The 25,986-nt window shown below is 42.2% G+C and overlaps 1 pseudogene; it reads right to left on the bottom strand.

The window, feature by feature from the left end:
* Nucleotides 1-14,754: 14,754 nt before the first annotated feature.
* On the bottom strand, nucleotides 14,755-15,574 carry LOC148121262 (dehydrodolichyl diphosphate synthase complex subunit Nus1 pseudogene; annotated as a pseudogene).
* Nucleotides 15,575-25,986: the final 10,412 nt, after the last annotated feature.

Here is a 25,986-nt window from a genome sequence, read left to right as displayed (position 1 = left end):
CCGCTCTCTACCCTTGATCTGTCTGTCATTGCTGCGGTGCCAAAGACGGCTGCCAGTTTTTCCTTTTATTTTTTTTCTTATCCTGTCAGCTGATTCTGGGCACTATGAGTAACTTCTCAACGCAGGCTAAAATGCCATGGTCGTTCAAATTGAGCTAAATTCACAATTGGATACTGTAGTTAATCTTTACAAACTGGGTATGGGTTTTTGACCTCTGCGGGTCACAAATAGGCTTTTGCTGTTTTTTCTTGGACCCCGGAATACAATATTTCCAAATTGGCTGTCATTTAATCTGGCTAGTTATTCCAGGGGCTCCATTCACCTGTGCTGTAGCCCTACTCAAGGGGCTCTATTCTGAGCAGACTTTTCAGGATTATGCTAAGCACAATCTCCTTTGGGGATGCTTATATACGCTGGAGCGTGACCTTCATGATCTCATGATCTCATGAAGCCGGAGTCAGGACCACTCAGGTCAAGTCCTTTTGGCATTCGCCTCAGAGTATCTTTCAACATAAATCTGGCTAAACTCAATGGTATTGACTGGTGAGCCTATGATGGGTAAGGTTTCTGGCAGACTTTCCCCAACCTAAGACAGGATTGTGTTGGACCTAAACACCCTTCCAGAGACGGGTAAGGGGTCATGTCTGATGTCATGCCACCTAAGACAGGCCCTAGTCATCATATTTTATATAAAAGGGGGGCATGTGAGGCCTTGTCTTCCCTGTTCCTTGAGGCCAAAGCACAGGATGCAAGAAATGTTTACACTAACCAGCTTAGCTTCCTCTGCCCATTTCTGTCAGACCAGAGGGGATTAGATTAGAACTTTGTTTCTGTCTTTGCTATGGAAATTTCACCTGCTAAGGAGGGTCCTCACAGGCGCCCTGAATCTCCTCCTATCTGTCTGTCAGGGTTCCCAGCTTGGTACCCCCCTGCTGAAAGCTCCTGCCACTGGTGCCAGCGCCTAACACCTTGATCTCACTACTAGCTGGGAGGGGGCTCTCCACTTCTGGGGCAAAAGTATTTAACCCTGGGTTAAGTTTGAATAAATGGGGCATTCTCCTCTGGAGGATGACTTGAACTCTGTATCTGTGTTGTGTGCATCTTGTGTTCAACCCCTAGGATATTAGAGCTCGTGGGAGGTGGGTGGTGATGCTGACCCCGTGGTGTGGAACAACCCCCACAGAGGTTTTCTTCCTCTTTGAATCTCTCATACTGTATATCTCTCTTTTTCTGACCACATGGGTCTTTAATTTGCTAAGGAATATGGAGAAGTTTTTGCCACAACTCTATGGTATTTCAAGGTCCTTGCCAGGAAGCAAGCTGCAACAGTGTGTCCATGATCATCTGCTTGAAAGAGTCAGAGTTTTCCCTGGCAGGAGGGCTCAGAAAACCAGCATTTTAAAACAGTACAGCTTTTTTTCCAGCTACTGCTGAAAACCAAAATGCTTTACTCTAGTCTTTCCCATGCTTTCTCAGGTTTTCAGTGGATGCAGTTATCCATGTTGGGTGCCATTCTGTAACATGAGGGCTGGCTTGTTGGGGTTTATGTCTCACCCAGTTCCCCACAGCTGGTAAGTTCCAAAGAAAATTACACAAAGATCTCTGTAAGTTAGAAGCTGATTGGCCCATTAGCTCTGGCTTTTTGTTAATTCTTGTAGCTTATATTAACCCATTATTCAGATCTATGTTAGCAATATGACTCAGTACCTTTTCCAGCTGAAAGATCACATCCTGCTGCTTTGGTGGTCTGGGAAGGGGTGGGAGGAATCAACTTCCTCCTCCCCAGAATTCTCCTGCTCTCCTTGCATCATTTCCACATCCTGTCTGGTTTTCTGCCTACACCTCCTACCTGGCCAATCAGCATTTATTTAAAGCATTATTGACAAAAATCTCTTGCCTGTTAGAACTGGAAATGGATAAAATCCGAAAATGGATAAACAGAACTGTCAAATCTTGCCAAGACAGAGTAAGATGGTTTTGAAAAAATCTTTTGCCTGTTAAAAATAATCTGTCAGTTATTCTAGGCCTTAGTCAAAATTGGTTGCTTCAGTGCTGCAAACGTGACTTTGGTGATTGCCCAGGTAGCCAGTTGTCTCTGTGATTTGTTGCATGTTTTGGAAGTTCTTTGATTGTACTTCCTAATTACTCAGGTAACATTATTTCCCTTCTTGGATCTTCTATGGGGCTGAAGACTAGATAATTGTAGTTACTTTCCTCTCATGACTTGGCCAAGTTATTTATTATGCGAGATTTAGGCTAGTTAGGATAGGACATTTGTTCTTATTGTATATAATTTTGTAGTAGGTTTAGAACTCTCTTACTTAAACAAAAAGGGGATGTGCTGTGCGAGCACCTTCCACTTTTTCAGCCAATAGCCACTGAAATACCAGACCATTGGGGCATGGTATATTTCTCTTTAAAAAAGAGCAGCAAGCCTTGGCTTGCTCTCTTGGTTCCGGCATTTGGTTCCAACTCCTGCTTTAGCGACTAGGCCCCTTTGCTGATGGTTGGTGTTTTGTAAGTTTTATCCCCCAAAATAAATACCCCTTTAAAACCTAACTGGTGTGGGATTATTTCACGCATTATCAGCATATGCTCCTACACCAAGAATTTGATCTTGGGAAACTTCCACACGTTGTGCTCTTCCTTACTGTTTCATATATTTGGATTCTTCTTTGAAATAAATTCCAAACATCAAGGAAGGTCCATCATCTAATACTGTAGACACTAACTGAGAGAAATCATGGGGAGTAGCTCTGACATTAGAAGCCCAAGTCCTTATCATATCCTTAACAAATGCAGAGTGCAAGCCATAATTAATGACAGTTTGCTTAATTTCTTTTAGATAATCCATTCCTATTGGTGTCCATCTAGCTTCTTTGACTCCTTTGAACCTTTAGAAGTTGATGCTTTGTCTGAGTAAATTACAGGGTATGACGCTAAAACCCTGGGTAAACCAGTTCTGAAAGCCAGTGGTGACGTTGTATCCAGTCCTTGTGCCTTCTTACTCTGTTCACCAGTTCCAATAATTTCTTCAGTCATTTCAAATCTTTTTTCATTGTCTCTCTTAAAGCCTGAATCTCCTGACCTGCATGTGTTTCTAGTGATTTCACTAAGGTATCCATTTTTTGGTTCCCATTCTGCACCTGTGATTCCAAGGTTTTAATTTTTTCCTTCAAAGGTAGCATGTCCTCCTTGAACTTTTCTTGTATATCATGTAGATTCCCATCCTAGAGGTACATTCTGTCTGTTACCTTATCAAAACTTTGTGATAATGTCTGAACGTCATACTCAACAGCCTGAACTCTTTCAGGTAACTTCCTCTTACCCTTGAGTATGGAGTCCATTTTGCCTATCATAGTATCCACTTGTTCAGATAACCTCTGATTTTCAATAATTTTAATCCTTTCAACTAGCCAATCATTATTGATCTGTAAAGATTGTATCGTTCTTTGGAGTGCCATATTCTTCCTTAATGATAGAATATGGAGAAGAAAACTGAAACCTAGTAAACAGCAAATTGAGGTACCCCCATAGTCATATAAACCTCGCATGATATAATCCATGGTATTAGTAAAGAAAGCAGTAAACATTGCATTGGAAATGAAAACTGCCATATTACCTGTTATCCAGCAGGTGGCACTGTTGCCGAGTCACGACTAGAACCACTGCAAAGGTGACAGAAATGGGATCCTGTTTCAGTGTCCGCCTTAGTGTTTGTTAAAAACTGGGAAATATGAGTTGCTCAACAAAGTAAATATAATTAAATCAATTTCATACACGGAACTAGAAACCCAGAATCCATGGGTAGAGAAGAGCAACCCGGAAGCCACATGTGCCTCCACGTAATAGAGTCACCCCAAGAGGTTGTAGCTTTTGGCAACCGCTTGCGCTCTGATTAGCGCCACTTAAGCGCTGTGCTCGCCAGGGAGATTTAAAAACGACTCAAAAGAGAGCAAACCAGGTGGGCAGAGACTGTCCAGGCCTGTGGAGCTCAGGAGGCAAGGAGTTTAAATCTGCATGGGGAAGCAAACTATAGTGGGGGGGGGATTGAAGCCAATCTGAGGCGTGTAAAGAGAAAATATAAAGAATTGCAGCAAGAAAAGTCACTGTGTAATAGTTTATATTGAACTGTTGGCTCCACACACAGGGCACAGGCCATGGCTGAGGGAGGGCACGTGCCAAGTCCAGCTGGCGGCAGGCAGCCAAGTGGGGGGGAAGGGGGTTTCTAAAACCAAACGTTTGGGTGCCAGATGAAGGCATAAGTCACCAAAAATCCCACACCAGTTTGGAATTATGATTAATAGAATGGTTATTTATTTAAAGGGGAAAAACTTACAGATCACTGTCCCAGACAACAGCCCTCTTTATGATCAGGAAAGGAGTCTACGAGCCAGAAACAAGAGAGTGAGCAGAGGGCTGCTGCTGCGTTTTTAAAGAGAGAGAAAGAGACCGTGCCCCAGTGGGCTGGTATCTCAGAGGCTACTGGCTGAAGGAGGAGAAGGAGCTCCTGCACCACATGCACAATAAATATCTCAGTAAAATTTGTTTCACAGAGTCTCAAATTCTCAAAGAGCACATGTTCACAGAGGAACCTTGTAGAGCAGTGGCTTTGCTAATCTACTATTAAACACTGAGCTTGTGCCTACATTAGCAACATTTCATTATAGTTAAAAAATACAATTAGCTTGAAAAGTGAAAGCTACTTCTCCAGCTCAAAGATTTGTAGACTTAGTCTATGATTTGCTAGGACAGTGTCTCTTAAACATGCAGCAGTCCAGGATGTCAAAGGAATTTGAAAAGTGGTGCAGTTATTGCTCCATGACTGGCATGTGAAATGGAAATCGGAAAAAGGCAAGGGTTTCCTCACTCTCCTTTTCAGGTGTGTCATAGATGTTCTAGAATTGCCCTCTAGTCCTTACTGTTTACTACCAACTTCCAGAACCAAAGTTGAGCACCCAGCATTATGTAGCTGGGCTTGGGAGGAGAGTCCACAGACAGAACACAGTGAAGTCTTAAGCACAGAAGCATCTATGAGTAAATAGAAGTGTACCATCATGTATAAGGCTACATCTACATGACAGAGAATTCACAATGTCACCATGCGAAAGAGTGCCTTCGCTCAGTCACAGAGACTCTGATTAGCTCATTGGATGAACAGATGTGTTTGAAACCCAGCTTTTTAAGTCAAACACAGAGAACAATCTTCAATAGCAAAAATGAATTTCATAAGCTGAGCAATATATAAACTAATAATTAATATAAATCGTGCTAGTTTGCAATGTAAATTACATCAGTGTTCAAATGTAACTGCAAGAATTTGAGAAGAATAATAGGAAGAGAAAAGTGGTGAAGGGAAGAATTGTCCTACATGAGGGGAAAGTTCTCCGCACTGAAGAATTGAATGTGAAGGACAAGGAGAATATGATCCTGGGACTTTATCTTCCAGGTTAAAATAGCTGAAGATAGAAGTCTGGACCAGGTTAAGCTGCATTACTGTGAATGTGAGCTGTGAGGTGACTGAGAAGGCACATGTTGGCTACACACACACACACACACACACACACACAGAGAGAGAGAGAGAGAGAGAGAGAGAGAGAGAGAGAGAGAACTGAGTTGTGTGCCCAAGACATGGTAGCAACTGTATCCTACTTCAGTGGTCTTGTGTAAAGATGGAACAGAGAGACAGGATAATTCCCAAAGGCCATAAGCCTGACAGCCTGTTGATCACAGGCTCTTTATCAAAAAAATGGGAAGTGAAGAACAACACCCAGGATTCTCCTCTGAACTCTGTAGACACACTGTTTAATGCTCCATGAATGTATATTTGTTTGTGGATTGCAAATTGGAATTGGATCAATGTGGGGGATCCTCCCTCGAAAACTGACTATCCTGCACTCAGGAGGAATTTGTTGCCTGTAAATAAAATTTTGGACCAGGTTAAGGTCTAATGCTAACAGAAGAGCCAAATGAGTTTTCCTTGTCTGGAATGCATGCTCATATTTGTTGTCCAATTTCAGGTCTTCTTTGGCAGCCATGTTGTTGGAAAATCACAGGTTAAGCTTCTATGTCATTTCTAGGAAATGAATTTTTTGTTGCTCTTTTGGCACTTGTTATCATTCTGCCTGTCCTTTCCACAAGGTTTCCCAAGCCATAGGTGCAGCAGACACTTGGAGCATTTATTAATTCGACCTATGCACCATTAGGCAATGCTCATCCTCTGTTCTCACACCAGGTATGGCTTTCTGCAGTGATCATCTGTTTCAAAGACGAGTTTCTGTGGTGAGTCATGAGTGTTATACTTTTCTGTCTGTACAAGGAAAGCATTTCATGTCATTAGAAATGGTTCAGGATTAAAAAGGAAACCCTAATTTTAAAGGCCTAGGTGGCTAAATGGAGAATTTTATTGCATCTCTCTGTAATAAGAGGTGGAATGTGTCTTTTCTTCTGAATAAACATGAAATTTTTCCTCATAGAAACACCAAACACAAAGAAAATAACATTCCATTTTTATGAATGAATAAAAGTATCCTCATATGAGCAAGAATTCTGAGTCCTCTTCCAAGGACCTACTAAAAAATAGTAGTAAAAATCCTTCCTTTCTGAGCATTATATGGTGAAAACAAAATTATATACCATACATCACCAATCTATCTTAGCATGAAAGATATGACAGCCAGCAACAGCCAGGCTGATATTGTTTTAGTTCTTTGACCTCAATGAGTCCCTTCCTCAACTATTAAAAGTGTGCCTTTCTAAACTTTAAATTGTTCCCCAAAATTTTCGACCTCAAAGCCATTTACAGAAGCTTCTTAACCTAATATTACTCACAATATATATCCCTAAGTTCTTTCTAATGGTGGTGGTTGGATCACTAATCTGCTTCAACAGCAATGCTTGGGAAAAGTCAATCAATATTATCATAAGTATCAATAACACTGCCCAGTGAGTGGCTAAAACCCCCTTGATAGTATTCATACAACTCCTAGATTATGAGGGATGTGGTGAACGTGAGTACAATATGGAGAGGTGTTCTCGGTAACAGCATGAGGTCCTCAAGACAAGTAGTCATTAGGGCTCTACCTCTCAAAGGCTTTTTCAGACATGAGCTTGCTGACTGCCAAGCCATGTCCCATGAGCTGCTTGCTGTTTTTTTTGTATGGTCCTTGTCATCCATTGGTTGAAGATACTTTTATTTATCCTGTGTATCATTCTGGATGGTTGATAAAATATCAAATTCTCATAGATGTGTGGATTTATGTCTGTGACATTAATTCAATTCTGTTGATAAAAGTATTTGTTTTTATGACAATACCATGATGTTTTTATTAATACAACCCTGAAGTACAGCTTAAAATCACAGATGGTGACACCTATAGAAGGTCTTATATTTTTCAGTATTGTTTTAGCTATTCTGGGTTTGTTGTGTTTCCATGTGAAGGTGAATATTTTCCTGTAAAGACCTGTAAAGAATTTTAATTGGAATTATGGTGAATCTGTAGATTGCTTTGGGTAAGATAGCTATTTTTCCTGTTAATCCTACCTATCCATGAGCATGGGAGATGTTTTATTCTTCTGATATCATCTTCAATTACTTTCTTCAAAGTCTTGAAATTGTTGTCATAAAAATCTTTCCCTTTTTGGTTATAGTTACACCAGTATATCTTATATTTTGTGCTGCTATTATAAAGGGTGCCATTTTCCTGATTTCTTTCTCAATCCATTTGTAATTTGTATGTAGGAGAAATAATGATTTTTAAAAGTTCACCTTGTATTCAGACATTTACCTGAAGGTATTTGTCATATCTAGGATCTCTGGTAGAATCTCTGGTAGACAGAGACTATTAAAAATTAAATCAGAAATGGTAGAAGGACATAATAACAGACACCAAAATCCAGACAATCATCAGAGCATACTTCAAAAAGCTGTGCAATTGTGGTCCACCAAATTATAAAATCTAAAATTAATGGGTAACATTCTCAATAGTTATTAAACACCAAAGTTAAATCAATAGCAGGCAAATAATTTAAATAGACCTATAATCCCTAGTGAAATAGAAACAGTCATCAAAGTCCACAACCAAAAGTATCTGAGGGCCAAAGGATACCAACACACAAGAAATCTAGAGTTTGTAAGATCAGTTAACACCAACACTCCTCAAATTATTCCACAAAATTGAAATAGAACAGACACTATACAATTAATGTTATATGCCCAGAGTTACCCTGATACCCAAAACCACACAAAGATCCACAAAAGAAACAATTGCTGAACAGTTTTCTCTTTAAACATTGAGGCAGAAATAATCAATAAAATATTCACAAACTTAATTCAAGAAAACATCAAGAAGACCAATTAGTGTTTAAGAAAGAAAACATTTCATTGTATTTTTGTTATTATTTGTTTGATTGTGAAGCAGAGCGTTGTTAGGTAACTCTGGCTCCTGGAATTTGTTATGCAACTGTGGCAGGCCTTGAACTCATGACTATCCGGTTTCAGCCTCTGAATACTGACTTATAGATATGTGTTATCACAAATGGTCATTACCTAAGCCCCAGTCCTGGGAACTGAACCCAGTGCCTTCAGCATAGTAGGCAAGCATTCTATTTCTGGGCAATATCCAAGCTAGTTTATATTTAATGTAAAAAGTATTTTACTGATTTATTAGGTTCTAAATACTAAACATAAAATTGGATTTGGGAGCATAAGTAATGATGGTGGTAAGACAAATAATAGTGAACAATTACAACAGACAGATTTACTATAATAAATATTCCTCCCATTTGTGTATTTGAAGGATCTTGGATTTGTTAATACCACCTACTAATTGGGCTTGTGACACTGGTCCAGACAAAGTGAGCCCTGTTTACTGGGCAGCGTTTGGAGGACGGGAAGAGTGGATGGAAACATTACTGCAGAATGGTTACAGCCCAGATGTGCAGGTGTGCTTGGTCTTTGGATTCAGTTCTCCTCAGTGCATGGCTTTCCAAAAGGAGTAAGTATATTTGTTACATTTTGCTTATATTTAATTCCCAAGTGACTTTTCTTCATAGTAAAACTTGGTATATTTCTTCATACTAAGTTGCTAATCTAGAAAAGGCCTGCTTCAGGATATGTTGTTCAATCTAGCAGAAGTGAGGTTGATAACACCAGGTTATTTACCTTTTCTTTTTGAACCTGCATTATACTTTTAGTATAACAATGTTAGGAAATACTTTAAACAAATTACCACAAATACTGAGGCCTACTCTGATGTCTTTGAAACAATTCAAGATTCAAAATTGTACCTAACAAGTAAGGCAGTAACTGCTTCAGGTATTTTAAGTATAAAACGTTTAATTTATCTATCTATCTATCTATCTATCTATCTATCTATCTATCTATTTATTATTTTATAACTCTTTCAATAAAACCTTGGTTTCAGACAGTTTTTTTTATTAATTTATAAAAGTTTCCATTTCTGCCCCTCCTCCCAAAACCCTCCCACTCCCCCCATTCCCTCTTCTCCTCCCTCTCCAGCCCTAAGAGCAGTCAGGGTTTCCTGTCCTGTGGGAAGTTCAAGTTCCTCCCCCCTCCCTCCAGGTCTAGGAAGGTGAGCATCCAAACAGACTAGGATCCCAAAAATCCAGTATATACAGAGGAAACAAGTCCCAGTGTCATTGTCAATGGCTTCTCAGAAAGACCCTGAGCCAGCCATATTCAGAGAATCCGGCCACATTCAGAGAATCCGGTTTGATCACGTGCTCGTTCAGTCCCAGTCCATCTGCCCTTGGTGAACTCTCATTAGATCAGTCCCCTTGTATCAGTGGGTGAACGCACTCCTCACGGTCCTGCCTTTCTTCTTCATGTTCTCTCTCCTTCTGTTTCTCATTTGGACCTTGGGGGATCAGTCCAGTGCTCCAATATGGGTCTCTGTCTCAATCTCCATCCATCATCGGGTGAAGGTTCCCTCTGATCTTGCCTTCCTTGCTCACGTTCTCCCTCCTTCTGCTTCTCATTTGGACCTAGGGAGTTAAGTCCAGTGTTCCAATGTGGGTCTCTGTCTCTATCTCCATCCATCGCCAGATGAAGGTTCTATGGTGATATGCAAAATATTCATCAGTATGGTTATGGGCCAAGGCCAGTTCAGGCACCCTCTCCTCTGCTGCCCAGGGAACAATCTGGGGACCTCTCCTTGGACCTGGGAACTCCTCTAGAATCAAGTCTCTTGTAAACCTCAAAATGGCTCCCTTAGTTGAGATATATACTTCCCTGCTCCCATATCCATCCTTCCTCCCCCCATCCCAATCCCCCAAGCTTTCCCCAATCCTCCCCTACTCCCTTCTCTCTAACCCTCTCCCCTTTCATATACCTCCCACCCCTTCACTCCCTGTGCACCCAAGGTTGCCTGGTACTCTTATCTACTTCTAATCTCCAGGAGGATAACTACATGATTTTCTTCAGGTTCACCTTCTCATTTAGCTTCTCTAGGATCATGAATAATAGGCTCAAAGACCTTTAATTATGGCTAGAATCCACTTATGAGTAAGTACATACCATATTCCTCTTTTTGTGTCTGGGTTACCTCACTCAGTAAAGCGCTTTCTATTTCCATCCATTTGCATGCAAAATTCAAGATGTCATTGTTTTTTACCGCTGAGTAAAACTCTAAAGTATATATGTTCCACACCGTCTTTAACCATTCTTCTATTGAGGGGCACCTAGGTTGTTTCCAGGTGATGGAGGAGGGTTATCTGTCTATTGTGTTACTTTCATTGGTTAATAAAGAGACTGCCTTGGCCCTTTGATAGGACAGAAAATTAGGTAGGCGGAGTAAGCAGAACAGAATGCTGGGAAGAAGGGAAATGAGGCAGACGCCATGGAGCCAGCCACCAGGTCAGATATGCTGAATCTTTTCCGGTAAGCCACCACCTCGTGGTGCTACACAGATTATTAGAAATGGGTTAATCAAGATGTGAGAGTTAGTCAGTAACTAACTCTCTAGAGATAATGGGCCAGGCAGTTCTTAAATGAATACAATTTGTATATTGATATTTCCAGGGCTAAGCTAGCCGTGTGGGAGCCGGGCGAGATGGAAAGCGGGCCTGCCCACAGCTCCTCACTACATCCAGGTTCTGGTTATTACAAATAGTGCTGCTATGAACATAGTTGAACAAATGCTTTTGTGGTATGATAGGGCATCTCTTGGGTATATTCCCAAGAGTGGAATTGCTGGGTCCTGAGGGAGGTTGACTCCCAGTTTCCTGAGAAACCGCCACACTGATTTCCAAAGTGACTGCACATGTTTGCATTTCTACCAACAATGGATGAGTGTTCCCCTTAATCCACATCCTCTCCAGCATAGGCTATCATTGGTGTTATTGAGTTTAGCTAATCTGACCGGTGTAAAATGGTATCTCATAGTTGTTTTGATTTGCATTTCCCTGATCGCTAAGGATGTTGAACATGACCGTAAGTGTCTTTTGGCCATTCGAAGTTCTGTTGAGAATTCTCTGTTCAGATCAGCACCCCATTTTTTAATTGGGTTAATTAGAGTTTTAGTGTCTAGTTTCTTGAGTTCTTTGTATATTTTGGAGATCAAACCTTTGTCTGATGAAGGGTTGGTGAAGATCTTCTCCCAGTTGGAAGGTAGTCTTTTTGTCTTACTGACAGTGTCCTTTGCTTTACAGAAGCTTCTCAGTTTCAGTAGGTTCCATTTATTCATTGATTGTGGAGGGCCGGACCACATTCTCCATTGCTTCTAGGAACAAAGGTAGAGATTGACCTCTGTGACCCCAAGGTGTGGCGGCACACACCTTTAGTCCTGATGCCTGGGTGGCAGAGGCAGATTGACCTCTGTGACCTCAAGGCGTGGTAGTATACGCCTTTGGTCCCAATGCCTGGGAGGCAGAGACAAACAGATCTCTGTGAGTTCAAGGTGATGTAGCACACGCCTTTAATCCCAGCGCACGTGCTTTGTAACTCTCTACCGCTGCGTCCCTGCCTACTCCCGAGGCATCATTTGGGATAATGGGCAGTGGACCGATCCAAGAGTGACACGTCAGAAGCGAGGACTGTTTCCTTTATAAGGGCTGGGTTCCCCTCATTCGGGGTCTCCGCTTTGGAAGCTGATGCTCTCCCTCTCAAGAGGCATTAAAGCTTTACTACAAAAGTATCCTAAGTGCCCCGCGTCGTTCTTGCTGGCGAGACCGTAGCGCGGGACAATTGATTCTCTTATTGTCTGTGCTACTGGGGTTCTACCTAGGAAGTGGTCTCCTGTGCCTATGTCTTGTAGATTACTTCCACTTTCTCTTCTATCTGGTTCAAAGTGGTCAGATTAATGTTGAGGTCTTTAATCCATTTGGACTTGATTTTTGTGCATGGTGATAGATATGGATCTACTTTCATTCTTCTACAGGTTGACATCCTGTTATGCCAGCACCATTTGTTAAAGATGCTTTCCTTCTTCCATTGCATACCTTTAGCTCCCTTGTCGAAAATCAAGTGTTCATAGGTTTGTGGGTCAATATCTGGGTCTTCTATTCGATTCCATAGGTCGACTTCTTTGTTCTTATGCCAATACCAAGCTGTTTTCAATACTGTAGCTGTGTAATAGAGTTTGAAGTCAGGGATGGTTATACCTCCAGAAGTTCCTTTATTGTATAAGATTGTTTTGGCTATCCTGGGTTTTTTGTTTTTCCATATAAAATTGATTATTGTTCTCTCAAGGTCTGTGAAGAATTTTGATGGGATTTTGATGGGGATTGCATTGAATCTATAGATTGCTTTTGGTAGAATTGCCATTTTAACTATGTTGATCCTCCCAATCCAAGAGCAGGGGAGGTCTTTCCATTTTCTGGTATCCCCTTCAATTTCTTTCTTCAAAGACTTAAAGTTCTTGTCAAATAGGTCTTTCACTTCCTTGGTTAGAGTTATCCCAAGATATTTTATGCTATTTATGGCTATTGTGAAAGGTGAAGTTTCTCTGATTTCCCTCCCTGCTTCTTTATCCCTTGTGTATAGGAGGGCAAGTGATTTTTGGGAGTTGATCTTTACCCTGCCACATTACTAAAGGTGTTTATCAGCTGTAGGAGTTCTTTGGTAGAGTTTTTGGGGTCGCTATGTACACTATCATATCATCTGCAAATAACGAGAGTTTAACTTCTTCCTTTCCAATTCGAATCCCCTTGATCCCCTTATGTTGTTGTATTGCTATTGCTAGAACTTCAAGCACTATATTGAAGAGGTATGGGGAAGAGTGGACAGCCTTGTCGTGTTCCTGATTTCAATGGAATGGCTTTGAGTTTCTCTCCATTCAGTTTGATGCTAGCTGTCGGCTTGCTGTAAATAGCTTTTATTATATTTAGGTATGATCCTTGTATCCCCAATCTCTCCAACACCTTTATCATAAAGGGATGTTGAATTTTGTTAAATGGTTTTTCAGCATCTAATGAAATGTTCATATGGTTTTTTTTCTTTCAGTTTATTTATATGATGGATTACATTGATAGATTTGCGTATGTTGAACCAGCCCTGCATCTCTGGGATGAAGCCTACTTGATCATAATGGATAATTTTTCTAATGTGTTCTTGGATTTGGTTTGCCAGGATTTTGTTGAGAATTTTTGCGTCGATGTTCATGAGTGAGATTGGCCTGTAATTCTTTTTCTTGGTTGTGTCTTTGTGTGGTTTTAGTATCAGGGTAATGGTAGCTTCTTAAAAAAAGTTTGGCAATGACTCTTCTGTTTCTATATTGTGAAATACATTAAGAATTATAGGTATTAGCACTTCTTGGAAGTTCTGGTAGAATTCTGCATTGAAACCATCTGGTCCTGGTTTTGGTAGGGAGGTTTTTGATAACAACTTCTAATTCTTCGCGACTAACAGGTCTGTTTAGATTGTTCACCTGGTCTTGATTTAACTTTGGTAAATGGTACTTATCTAAAAACCAGTCCATTTGTTGTACATTTTCCAACTAGTGGCATATAAACTTTCGTAGTAAGATCTAATGATTCTCTGAATTTCCTCTGTGTCTGTGGTTATGTCCCCCTTTTCATTTCTGATCTTATTAATTTGAGTGTTCTCTCTCTGTCACTTGATTAGTTTGTCTAGGGGTTTGTCAATCTTGTTGATTTTCTCCAAGAACCCACTTTTTGTTTCGTTGATTCTTTGTATTCTTTTCTGTGTTTCTATTTTGCTGGTTTCAGCCCTCAGTTTGATTATTTCCAGTCTTCTACTCCTCCTCCATGTACTTTTTAATGTACCTGGGTATTTTGCCTGCATGTAGTCTATGCACTGCATTCACACAATGTCCGCAGAGACCAGAAAAGGGAACTGGAGTTGCAGATCATTGTTAGCTGCTATGCTGGGAATCGAACCTGGTCCTCTGGTCTAGCAGTCAGTCCCCTTAACTGTTGAGCCATCTCTCTGGCCCCAATGCTCTTACTTTTTACTGGTCTGAGATTTAGAAGTAGAAACTCTCAGTGAGGACAACCTATGTCTCTTGACAATCTGTTCCTGGCTTCTTTCATTCTCTTCAGTTTAGCATATTCTGTAGCCTCCTGTTACTGTCTTAGTGTCTTGTTCCTTCAGAGCAATATGTTGGCATTTATGCTATAGGACACTTGGATAACAAAAGCCTGAATCATGGGGGCCTTGGTCCTGGGTTTTTTAAAATTTTTTTAGGTGAGTACAAGGTTTTATAGGTACTTTATGAACATCAGAATCAATTGGGTTCTTTTCTCCAAAAGCCTGATGTCATATTACATGAACCGCTACTTTCCCAGGTGCTGTTCACAAGCTGTGTTCTGACGAAGGGCGAAGAAATCGTCCTCATAACTGGTGTTTTGGTGAGAAGACAAGAGACAATCTCAGTCAATCTGATTTGTCAGGGAAGAAAGCCTAAGATGCTGTCCACAGGATTCAAACTTCCATACTAACTCAGGGTCAGGGAAACCATGTGAACTAAGTAAGTCTTCTAGCAGATCTACATCTAAATCTCTGAGTGTCCTCTGCTGCTGAGCAAAAGTCCTGAGCAGCTCTCAGAATATCTGCTTTTCCATCTTCCGGGGACAGCACCTTCACTGCTGAAGAGCAATTTAAAACTTGGTCGTCTTTGTCATTACTACTTGCAAATTCTGGTGATTATTTGGAACAATCTCGGCCCAAAAGTTCCTGTTGTTGTTTCAAAATTTTATCCATCAATCAGACACTAATGTAGAGATCCCCAAGGCCATACACCACACCACTGAGGCTCACGGTGTCTGAGAAGCTGGGCTCAGGCTCCTCCTTGGTGACCACCAGGCAGTAGCAGCTTGTGCAGAGACCCGCCCTCCGAAGACCAGCACGGCCTTGGTGGGGTGGCAGCCAGCCTGGGGCCCAGTGAGGGTGCAGGTGATGATCCTGGTTCCTGCCAAGGGCCAGGGCTTGCTGAGCGTGAAGCCGAGCTGCGCTAGGACCGCAGTGGAGGCAGCGCAACAGCAGCTCCTCCAGATCCAGTTCCAGGGGAAGCAAAGGCAGAGCCAGGAGGTGAGCGCTGTGCAGGCATAGCAGCACGTGCAGCACACGCCACACCAGCTCCCACAGCCCGGTCATACTCCCGTGGCACGCGGGCACCGTCTCCTCCCTCCGTCCCACATCCCCGTGCTGGAGCACCTCACCACTGCACCCCCGCTGCCATCTTCCTCTTACCTCCTAGTCTTTTTATTTATGGCTTCCTGACAACAAATTGGTGACATCTTCTTTGAAAGATTGAACAGTTTTCAGATTCTACTTGTTCTTTTGTGTCCCGACCACATAGTAATGGTAATATCTGTCAGTTCAGGAATATCACTTTAGTAGCCCCAATACATCCCTAACTAATTGGTGCTTTCTATCCCCAGTTCTCCTTGGAACCCCACCCCTGACTCCTGTGGCCATAGATGCTATCATTTTAATGCTGCAGAAGTGGCTACAAGCATACTACAAATTTCATTGACTTCTTGAACTCAGTGTTATGCATAGCTCGCTGTAATATAACTTAACTCTCTCCAAACATTTTCACTGGCCCAGCCAGATGACTAGATAAAAACACTTGTCACCAAGTCTGACAACCTGAGTTTTCTTTCATGTAAGTATCATATTTTTGTCTATTTCTAACATGAAACACCATAGTGGTGAAAAATAGCCTTCAGAAATTTTTTTAGATAGAAAGATTATCTTTATTAATGACCCAAACCGTATTTCTTTAGATACAGGAGTTTTGAACTCAAATACTTAGAAGAATACAAGTTAAGATTGCATTATATGCAACTCATTACCAGTAACACATTGCAAAGCAAACAGCTTGGAAAATGGGGAAAGTTAGGGGAGTGAGGGAGGGAAAAATAAAAGAAGGGAATTAAGTTGACCAAGTGAAAATTTTTTCTATTCTTAAATTCTTGGGAACTAGGAAGTCCTTGCAAGCACAGCTCGTTTCTGCAGGTTATTTGCCAAACTCGTACAAAATGGAACCCAAACAGAGAATCCCTTAAGAACCTGGAGAGGTGCAACATGAAGGGCTACAATTATCCAGTAGCAAGCGGTCCAGCCTTCCACCAACAGAGCTTCCTCCTCAGTTCCCAAGCAAAAGCGGGATGACAATATCTTTCCTGTGATTGTTGGAGTATGTTTTGTCATTTTTTTATTTCCAGATAAGTCTTCATTTTACTGAAACTGGAAACTAAAGATTTTTATGTAACTATGCTGTTTTCAGTTTTTCCCTATATGTTTGTATATTAAAGAATTAAGAATTAAGGGAGGTGACTCAGCCTTTACCTACAAGCCTGATGATTGGGACCCACATGACAGGAGAGACCCAGCTCCTCCAACTTATCATACACAGACACACATAAGTTTTTAAATTCGGGAATCATTTTTTATACTCTGTTCCGTCATTTCATGTATACTTTCAAATACAGAAAACAAGTTGTTTTGAGATGAGTTTAGAGTATTATTTAGTTTCTTTACCTTCTGTTTCTTTGTGTTTGTGTTTGTGTGGGATGTATTAATTAGTGTGCATGTGTTTGAGGAGGTCTGAGGACACCGAGGGTTCCCTCTGTCCACCGCTTCCTTTTCTCAGTGTGCTTTCTGAGGAACCTGCAACTCAACTTTACTTCTAGCCTCCTATTTTTGTCCTCTCTTCAGTTGCTCCCTATTGGATGTCTTCAGAAATTGAACTTGAAAAGAATTTATTTTGTATTAATTGAATAAAAGGAAATAAAAGGAGGACATGACTGCTCCTAAGGAATTAGGGTCTAATAAAGAGATAGAAGGGAGAACAGAGGCCCAGGCAGAGGTGGGAGAGAGAAGTAGAAAGAGGGGGAACCAGGAGTCAAGAGGTCAGTGTAACTAAAATGGCTGGGTTATAATGTGAAGAGAAGCAAGAGGAAGACACATAACCCAGTCACTGGGATGGAGAGTTTAGGGTAGGTGGAGTGCTATGCCAGCCAGGATGTCTCTTTAACAGATCATAGCAATGCTGAGAGACTGGCAGACAGAGTCTGCTTTGATATGTTAAATATGCACCTAGGTCTGGTTTGAGACCTAACAGTAATGCAGTAGACCTGTTTTCTTCAAAGGACGTGAGGCTGTCTAGTTGAGACTTACATAAGTAATTTTGGTAGGATTTTGAGTTTTCTTAAAGTTTTGACTGAATTTCATGTGTATAATGATGTGAGATCACCTGGAAAGTACAATACTGAAGTTTCCATGTCCTATTAATCATCAGTAATTAATATATTGTAGACATTTTTGGTTTTTCCAGACAGGATTTCTCTATATAGCTTTGGAGCCTGTCTTGGAACTCTCTTTGTAGACCAGACTGGCCACAAACTGAGAGATGGGCCTTCTTCTATTTCCCGAGTGATGGGATTAAAGGTGTGCACCACCACCTCCCAGCCTATATTGTAGACTTTTAAAAGTGTGTTTATTCTCTTCTTGGTTATTATTTCTATAAACTCTGCAGAAATAGTTATATACTATGTAAGATAGCTGGACCTTAAAGAATTTCAACATTTAAGTAGCACAGATATTTTAGAAATTGGGACTTACTTTAAATTACTGCTCTATTCCTTAATTTTCAAGTATTTCTAACACTTGGGGAAGGCTCTTCTGGACAAATTGGCCAGGAATTTTGTGTTTTAAAAGAAGAGAGGAGTAACTATTAGGGTGGAACTCATACTTCCCTTCTTAAAGCTGAATTTTATATTTGGATCACCCTTGAGGACTGAATCTTTAATGAGGAACGTTCTTAGAACAGCTGCACAATCCCTGGAAATGGTATGGAAGCTGGGGCTGGAGCATTGGGGCGCTATCATTCCTGTATATTCAGCTCAGTGGTGAATGGAAATATTTGAGCTTTATCCTTTTCTATGATTCTGTGACTATTGGGATGGCAGAACTACATTTGGCAAGAGAGCTTAGTTGGGAGGAGGTAATGGCAAACTCACCCAAGACACTGCTGCATTTTCCAATGTGGAAGAAAGTACCTGCTCTTCATGAGGGTGGAGATTCCTCGTGAGGCCCCTCAGAGAACTGCGCACAGAGTCTAGTCCATGTCTAGGAGTACCCTAGATTATTATTGTCTATTGAACTGGCCCTAGCTTTATAGATACTTTCTGTGGTCTAGTTTTTGTTCGTCTTCATCATTAAGTTCTTATAAAAAAAAGAGTGTGATATTTGCTTTTAGTACTAGCCCTAGATATGTTAATATTTTGCTTTTGATGGCCTGTTAACTTGTTGTTAACACAGGGTTGACACGGTCAGCAATGGTGTCCCTATTTTTACTTTGGTATTTTGTAATTGGAAGAGACTTCTACCACGTGTTTAGAAGATGATCTCTGCTCATGCAAACTCTTCTTGGACTCTTCAGCAACATATGGGTGAGAAAGTACAGATTCAAATACACTGCCACTTTTCCTTCTCTTGATTTTCTTGCTGTAGTGTAACTTTTTGTGGATTTAGTAGAGAACATATAGTAATTTAGGCAGAATTTGTGTTTCCCTATACGTAAAAAACGTGGGGAAAGAAGAGTAATTTTTTTCTGAGAATTGTGTCTGTTCATAAGTTTAATCTACAGATCTTATAGAGAGCAGCCAGTTGACAATTTTGAATCAGTGATATTCTTTTGCTTTTCTAAAGTTATAGGGGCAAACTATTTAGTTTTTATTCAAGTGAATGCTGAACTTAATTTTTCTTTCCAAATTTCTGCAGATTTGGGTTACCTCTGTAATATGCTATCATCTCTAAAGGGAAATCCTAACATCTTTTATTTGAACTGTCTCTATTGATGGTATATCAACTTTTGGTATACCCTGTGAGCTGAGTGAAAATTCTGTGAACTTATTGCTTTGTTGTTGCTTTTTTAGAGAGGATCTTTCTTTTTTCACATTAATATTTATTTAAAAAAATTTCCACCTGCACCCTGCCTCCCTTTGCCCTCCCACTTCCCACCTTCCCCTCCCTCTCTAGACCTAAGAGCAGTCAGGGTTCCCTGCCCCGTGGGAAGTCCAAGGTCATCCCCCCCTCCATCCAGGTCTATAAAGGTGTGCATTCAAACAAACCAGGCTCCCACAAAGTCAGTCCATCCAGTAGAATCAAAATCCAGTGCCATTGTCCTTGGCTTCTCAGTCAGCCTTCATTGCCAGCCACATTCAGAGTGTCCAGTTTAATCACATGTTGTCCCGCGCTACCATCTCACCCGCAAGAACGACGCGGGACACTTAGGATCCTTCTGTAGAAAAGCTTTAATGCGTCTTGAGAGGGAGAGCATAAGCTTACATGGCGGAGACCCAGAATGAGGGGAACCCAGCCCTTATAAAGGAAACAGTCCTCACTTCTGACGTGTCACTCTTGGATTGGTCCGCTGCCCATTATCCCAGGTGATGCCTCGGAAGTAGGCAGGGACGCAGCAGTAGAGAGTTACCAAGCACATGCGCTGGGATTAAAGGCGTGTGCTACAACACCTTGAACTCACAGAGATCTGCCTGTCTCTGCCTCCCAGGCATTGGGACCGAAGGCGTGTACTACCACACCTTGAGGTCACAGAGGTCAATCTGCCTCTGCCTCCCAGGCATCAGGACTAAAGGCGTGTACCACCACACCTTGAGGTCACAGAGGTCAATCTCTACCTTTGTCCCTTGAAGCAATGGAGAATGTGGTTGCGGCCCTCCACATATCCCCCTTTTTTTACTTCTTTGCAGAAAGGCAACTCCCTCAGAAGGCAAAGATAGAGGTCGCACTTCCCAGAGCGGAAACATTACAATGGGCTTGCACGGAATCTGCCCCTAGGTTCATGACACCTGGAACCTATCCGGCCTGCCCTCTGCCATTTTTCTGGGAAAGGGAATATATGACAGGAAACCCTTATGCAGGGCGACATATCTCTCAGAGAGGGCCATTCTCTGTGCGATGCTCTTCAGCTCGACAACCTTCAGGGCTAGCTAAGCCAAGCATTCCACCCTGTGCAATGAACCACTGTCCTAGGGGTGCAGGAGCTGGTTGGCATAAATCTTATTGCTTCAGCATGGATAACCACACATCAGTAGAGGCTCTCTGTTCCAGGGCAGCCAGCGCTTGTGCAATAACCACTTTGTCCCTACGGCTTTGGGATTTGAGTCAGCAGACCATCCAGAGGAGAAACACTATTCCACAGCATAGGGCTGCTCCAAAACATTTCCACCCCCACCCATTCTTTGAAGTAGGGGATGAAAGACACAACCCAGGACTGAAATCCTACGACCAAGCTTATAAATCATCTCTAGGACGGTAGGGGGGCCCCAGAGTCTTATTGGTTGTAAAAAATCGAGGAAACACCGCCATCCTATGGCTGACTGGTAACAGCTTCGGGAAAGCTGAGAGTGTCCTCCATCGGTACTCTGTCATCCATCCGCAAAATGGCAGGAGGAACAGCAGCCAGGTCCTCAGGCGAATCCGTGTGTTGTGGATCACTCTTCACTGTTCGGGTCAATCGCTCTGGCAGCCAGAATGGGCTTTCTTGATCCTGTGGGAAGACACAAACAGCTCCCCTGGATCTCAATAGAATGGGATCCAGGCCTTTCCATTCATTAGAAAGCACATCTTTCCATTTAACCAAATCCTTGGGCCGCTGCGGATCCGAACAATGTCGTGTTGCAGCATTTTGGCCATTATCATCCAAATTTAAAAAATTTATAGTGAACAGAGCCATGGCAATGGCCACTCTTGGTGTCGGGGGCAACTCCTTCATTATTCCCCCTTTTTTTTGGTTTTAACAAGAACTGGTATCGGTATAGGCCATGCCCTTGTCATTGTTTAGAGGGTCATTCTTATTACTTTCTCATCAAGTTTTCCAGTCCAATTACCTAGAAGATAACTAGACAATTGCTTAATAATCAGTCATTGCATCTGGGATCGCAGGGGCGCAATTCTCCAGCTGCATCAAGAAGTCTACCAGAGGCGTGTTGGAAACTATGGGCTTTTGTGCCACAGTCACAGATTTAGCCAATGACCCAATCACCTTAAAAATCTAAGGACTTTTTGCATCTACCTCCCTGTGGATCCTGAAACATTAGATTTAAAACCAAATAGTTGTAAGCTGCCATGTGGTCGCTGGGGAATTGAACTCACGACCCTTGGAAGAGCACACAGCATTCTTAACCCCTAAGCTATCTCTTCAGCTCCTTATTCAGATGGAAAATCTCTCGGGCTAGTTAGAGAGATTCTACTTTTTCGCCCCGCCCGTTGCCCCAGGCTATTGGTCCACCTTTGTTACCTAGGATATGGGTAACCATGTTGTTGCGCTTTTATTATGATAATTACGACCAGTCCTGCCTGAAGTCAGCATAGCTCAGCTCAGCCAAACGGAGCAGAAGGCACTCCAGCCTCAGAGCCCCTCACAGTTTCAGGCACATTGCAAGCCTTCTGGCCTGGCAGCTTGTGGCACCGCTCTCATTCTCGGTACTGCTTTGACACCCTCCAGGCCAGGCACCAACTGAGCCGGCGCAACGTGCCCCCCACCATAGCCACCTAGCAAAGCTCCGCTCCAGCCACCCTCCAGCCGCAGCTGCATTCATTCCGAGTCCAAACTGGTGCACGGAGTAAAGCAGAATTCAGAGAAGCAGGCTTACTGCTCTGCAACCATTGAAAGGACCTCACTTAAACAATCTTTTAGGGAATTTGGGTGTTGTTAGTCTCTCTGGCTACTTCCTGCTGAATTGGGCCGTTGCATTCTTAGGGGTATTTACTACAACATTTCAGGAGGTCTCGGTGATTCAAACCACATAAATCCCAAGTATACCCTTAGGCTCTCATTTTCTGTGGAGATGAAAACAGAACCTTTTTTCCAAAACATTATTTCCTTAGCAGTTCCTAAATTTAGATATCTTTCTCCTGTCCAGTACATAAGAGACAACATAAACAACATAAAATATATCTGTCCTTTTTTCTTATTGTTGGTATCAGAAAGCTTTTGACCTTGTAAATCAGTCTCCCCCATTCTTAGAACCATCGGGGGATCCTTTTTCCTTATTTTCTTTTCAGTCTCCCCCATTCTTAGAACCACCGGGGGGTCCTTTTTCCTTATTTTCTTTTCTTGCGCACGCGCCTAACCTCTCACTGCACTCAGTTTCTGATATGCTATCCTGGACTTCCTCCAATACATTTTGTCCGTCTGCAACAACTGCCTGGCAGGATTTATCTTCTAAGCAATTTCAAAGTGATAAGAGAACTGCTAAGAAGTACTGAGGCCTCTACGAAACCTTTCCAAGGCGGAGACAAGTCAAGCCCAAAATCGAAAAGTCCAAGAATAATCATACCTCTCTGAGCAAACAACCTGCAGTTCTGAATCCTCCTTGTGTCCAAGGGGTCTCCGGAGGTGCGAGTAGTGGTCAGGGTCTCCCGGCGTCGCGGGTTTCAAGCACCAGATGTCCCACGCTACCATCTTGCCCACAAGAACGACACGGGACACTTAGGATCCTTCTGCAGAAAAGCTTTAATGCGTCTTGAGAGGGAGAGCATAAGCTTACATGGCGGAGACCCAGAATGAGGGGAACCCAGCCCTTATAAAGGAAACAGTCCTCACTTCTGACGTGTCACTCTTGGATTGGTCCACTGCCCATTATCCCAGGTGATGCCTCGGAAGTAGGCAGGGACGCAGCAGTAGAGAGTTACCAAGCACATGCGCTGGGATTAAAGGCGTGTGCTACAACACCTTGAACTCACAGAGATCTGCCTGTCTCTGCCACCCAGGCATCGGGACCGAAGGCGTGTACTACCACACCTTGAGGTCACAGAGGTCAATCTGCCTCTGCCTCCCAGGCATCAGGACTAAAGGCGTGTACCACCACACCTTGAGGTCACAGAGGTCAATCTCTACCTTTGTCCCTTGAAGCAATGGAGAATGTGGTTGTGGCCCTCCACAATATGTTCCATCACTCCCAGTCCAGCTGGCCTTGATGAGCTCCCATTAGATCAGTCCCGCCGTCTCAGTGGGTGGACGCACCCCTCGTGGTCCTGACTTACTTGCTCATGTTCTCCCTCCTTCTGCTCCTCATTTGGACCTTGGGAGCTAAGAATACATTTCTTTTGGTATTTTATGGGGTCTTTTGCAATCCTGAGAGTTGAAGCCAGAGTTGCAAACATGCCAAGCAACCGCTCAGCTACTGATGAGCCCAAGCCCTACTGCCCCTCACTCCATTTGGAGATGGGTTTCCATATGTAATCCAAGACTCAAACCCTCTGCCTTAGCTACTGTGATCGGGCAAGGCAGTGCTGACATTCCTCATTCTTGTATTCTTGCTGAGGCTGTTTTAGGATTAACTGGAATTTGATTCTCCTTTTCAAAACAAGAACTCTGAATCCACTCTCCTTTGTTTGACTTTTTTATTGTCCAGTATCTATTACAACTTGTAATCAACACTCAAAACAAAGACAAACAATAGTAACATATACTTGTAATCTCAAAGTGTGAAAAGCTGAGGCAGGGAGACCAAGAGTTTTAGGCCTGCCTGGTCTATATAGAAAGATCCCCTCTACCAGAAAATGGAAGAATCTCCCATGCTCTTGTATTGGGAGGATCAACATAGTAAAAATGGCAATTCTGCCAAAAGCAATCTATAGATTCAATGCAATCCCCATCAAAATCCCAACAAAATTCTTCACAGACCTTGAGAGAACAATAATCAACTTTATATGGCAAAACAAAAAACCCAAGATAGCAAACACAATCCCATACAATAAAAGTACTTCTGGAGGCATTACATCCCTGACTTCAAACACTATTACAGAGCTACAATAATGAAAACTGCTTGATATTGGCACAAAACAGAGATGTTGACCAATGGAATCGAATTGAAGACCCAGGTCTTAATCCACAAACTTATGAACAACTGATTTTTGACAAAGGAGCTAAAACTATACAATGGAAGAAAGAAAGCATCTTCAACAAATGCTGCTGGCATAACTGGATGTCAAACTGTAGAAGAATGAAAATAGATTCATATCTATCACTGAGAAGCTTCTGTAAAGCAAAGGACACTGTCAGTAAGACAAAAAGGCTACCTTCCGACTGGGAGAAGATCTTCACCAACCCCTCATCAGACAATGGTCTGATCTCCAAAATATACAAAGAACTCAAGAAACTAGACACTAAAACTCTAATTAACCCAATTAAAAAATGGGGTACTGATCTGAACAGAGAATTCTCAACAGAACTTCAAATGGCCAAAAGACAAAAGGTCATGCTCAACCTCCTTAGTGATCAGGGAAATGCAAATCAAAACAACTTTGAGATACCATTTTACACCTGTCAGAATAGCTAAACTCAAAAACACCAATGATAGTCTATGCTGGCGAGAATGTAGAGTGAGGTGAACACTCATCCATTGTTGGTGGGAATGCAAACCTGTGCAGCCACTGTGGAAATCAGTGTGGTGGTTTCTCAGGAAAATGGGAGTCAACCTCCCTCAGGACCCAGCAATTCCACTCTTGGGAATATACCCAAGAGATGTCCTATCATACTACAAAATCATTTGCTCAACTATGTTCATAGCAGCACACTATTTGTAATAGCCAGAACCTGGAAACAACCTAGGTGCCCCTCAATAGAAGAATGGTTAAAGAAGGTGTGGAACATATACACATTAGAGTTCTACTCAGCGGTAAAAAACAATGACATCTTGAATTTTGCATGCAAATGGATGGACATAGAAAACGCTTTACTGAGTGAGGTAACCCAAACACAAAAAGAGGAATATGGTGTGTACTCACTCATAAGTGGATTCTAGCCATAATTAAAGGTCTTTGAGCCTATAATTCGTGATCCTAGAGAAGCTAAATAAGAAGGTGAACCTGAAGAAAATCATATAGTTATCCTCCTGGATATTGAAAGTAGACAAGATAGGCAGGCAACCTTGGGTTGCACGGCGGGGGGGGGGGTGGAAGAAAGGGGAGATGGTTAGGGAGAAGGGAATAGGGGAGGACTGGGGAAAGCTTGGGGGAATGGGATAGGGGGAGGGAGGAAGGATGGATATGGGAGCAGGGAAGTATATATCTCAACTAAGGGAGCTATTTTAAGGTTTGCAAGAGACTTGATTCTAGAGGAGTTCCCAGGTCCAATGAGAGATCCCCAGATTGTTCCCTGGACAGCAGAGGAGAAGGGGCCTGAACTGGCCTTGGCCCATAACCATACTGACAAATATTTTGCATATCACCATAGAACCTTCATCTGGCGATGGATGGAGATAGAGACAGAGACCCACATTGGAACACTGGACTTAACTCCCTAGGTCCAAATGAGAAGCAGAAGGAGGGAGAACGTGAGCAAGGAAGTCAGGATCAGAGGGAACCTTTATCTGATGATGGATTGAGATTGAGACAGAGACCCACATTGGAGCACTGAACTGAGCCCCCAAGGTTCAAATGAGGAGCAGAAGGAGGGAGAACATGAACAAGGAAGTCAGAACCATGAAGGGTGCGTTCATCCACTGATATAAGGGGACTGATCTAATGAG

Source organism: Myodes glareolus, chromosome 8 (genome assembly GCF_982192425.1).
Source record: "Myodes glareolus chromosome 8, mMyoGla1.1, whole genome shotgun sequence".
Lineage (NCBI taxonomy): Eukaryota > Metazoa > Chordata > Mammalia > Rodentia > Cricetidae > Myodes > Myodes glareolus.
Note: the sequence above shows the minus strand (reverse complement) of the source record. Positions and strands in the feature narration are given on the sequence as shown.